Raw genomic sequence first — 2,425 nt, forward strand, 5'->3', positions numbered from 1 at the left:
CAACGGGCTGGCAGCGTCCGCCCCAGCCCCCCTCTTCTCCCCATCTCCCTCCTTCCCACGGTTGACGAAGAAATTCAAAAAGCCGTTGGGCGCCACCTGGACGTCCTCCAGCGACCAGCTCCCCTCCTCCAAGGACCCAGGAGAGGCCACGAGCCGCCTTCTCAGGCGGGCAGCCAGGCCGGCGGGGGAGACCGCGGGCTCCGGGACCGGTGGATGAAGCTTCTCGAAGGAAAGAACTCGTCCTCCAGACTGGGCCCGACGCCGACGGAGAGCCGCGGCCAGCGGCAAGGCGGTGGGGCTGGCATAGGCTCCCGAGCGCGGCTTCTGCTTCTCACTGGGCTGCGGTACGGCCACGGGGGCGCTGGTGCCGTTGTGTTCGCGTCGAGAGGAGCCCGACGCGGAGGGCAAGAGCGAGACTTCGACGTTCCCTGGCCTTGTATTTGAGGTCTTGCGGGAGGAAGGGAGGCGCTGCACGCGCACTGTAGCCAAGAGAGACGCCCACTCCTCTCTTCTCTTAGCCCCGCCTTCCCCCCCTTCCTCCCGCCCTTCCTCCACTCCCTCTTCAATCAATACGTCTTGCACGGCCTTTCGAAGCGCAGTTTTCAACCAGCACAGCACCGCATCCTCGCCACTGCCGGCCTGGGCGCACCCCTCCATTGCCCCCCCCCTGCCCTCCCCCCCGCCTTGTCCACCTGGCAGCGCACGTTTCCTTCCCCTGCTGCCGCCACTCTGCTGGCTGCCTCGGCTGTGGATACTGCCGCTACTACTCACAGTACTTATGCTGCTATGCCTGGCGCTGGAGGTGCTGTTTTTATCCTCCAGGTCTTCTCTCTCCGTCCCCAGTGCCATCAAACGATGGAGGTGGGCGGCGACTTTTCGCTGGGATCTGGAAGGTTTGAAGTCGTCCACGCGCAACCGGATGGTGTAGCAGGGACAGCAAGTTTCCTCGTTCACCGGTCGGTAGAGATACGTACCCGATCTCCGCCATCCCAAGTCGATCAGGGCTTGATAGTCTTCGCACAAAAGGCGCTGGGCGCTCAAGCCGAAGGACACGCTGGTGTACTTTTGCCCTTTGCGACCTTTCGACTGACAATAACCGCAACGCCCCACGTGTCGCCCGCAGAGCTCAACAACTGAATACGGCAACGTAGATGTGGCGACGTTCAGGAGGGAAGCGGTGGATGGAGAGTTTACGCCGGCAGGGCCAGTCGAGTCTCTGTGTTTGCTGCTCTTCTTCATGGTTCCAAAATTATGAGGGAGGTCCCTGGACAGCAGCTGTACAGAGCATCCGCCTGGTCGAGATCAAACAAAGCGAATCAAAAATGAATGATTTGGTAGGTGTGTTGTCGTGTGCTTTGTCTCTTTGTGTACATGTGGCCGTGAAAGCGCACATCAGAAACTAGCAAGAGAGATTGACAGGGGGAGGCAAGAATACGTGCTTCTCCCGCCTAAAGCGAAGAAGGACACCACTTCTTCGGCCCCGAATGCATAAACATCTCGATAAACACATATTTACAGCCCATTAGAATCCATAGTGCGCCTGTACGGAGCCCGGAAGGCCAGGCCCCGTGATTCAGGTGCAAAAAACCGTCCCCGAGAAGGACCACGCACCCCTCCAACGCCGCCACGCATGTCTCTGCCCCTCGTTGCTCTCCTTCACATCGGCGCGTACAAAGTGCGAAAATGCGCGGCCAGAAAAGGTGGGCCTCGGTAGCGGATGTTGCCATGTTCCTCATTGCACATTCAATTAGCTGGAGCAGGTAAAATCCTTTGTCGAGTACCTGCAGGTCTCCTGCGTGGTGATTTAGGATCAACCAACAGAAAAGAATGGAAGGAAAAGAACCATAGCACTCAAAGGGCGGTCCAGATGCATTGCTTTCATGCCTTCTTTTGTACAGTATGCACACGCCCCACCATTCAACTCGTGGCCTCTCCGAGTCTTGACATCTGGCTACATTGTCGTGACACCTAGCTCCTTTCCCCCCCCTGGGAATGCGTGCTCCTCCCAAGGCCCTCCAACAGAGCCATCGGTGACGTCAAGAGCTCTCCCAAAGGGGAATGCGGCCTACCTCCCCCACCTCCCTCAACGGCACCCCTGCCCAAGCGCGAACGAGAAGACTGATGGGACGAGGACGGCCGGGAAGGGGAGGAAGAGGAGGAAGAAGAGGAAGGGGAGGGGAAGGAAGAGGAAGCGGCCAAGGAGAGAGAGGACACTGGGGGTAGCATGCCGTGGATAATCGCACGGATGTGCTGGACCCACACGCCCGCGCCCACCTCTTCGTCCCTGAAGTGATGGGTTCGCTGAGAAGTGACCACGTCGAAGTCAACCTCTCCCCTCGTCTCCACTCGCGCAGTCGCCCACGACGCCAGGGAGGAAGGGGGGGAGGAAGGGGGAGAGGAAGGGGGGGAGGGGAAGGTTCCCACG

The sequence above is a fragment of the Nannochloropsis gaditana genome (assembly GCF_000240725.1).
Source record: "Nannochloropsis gaditana CCMP526 unplaced genomic scaffold scaffold499, whole genome shotgun sequence".
Lineage (NCBI taxonomy): Eukaryota > Eustigmatophyceae > Eustigmatales > Monodopsidaceae > Microchloropsis > Microchloropsis gaditana.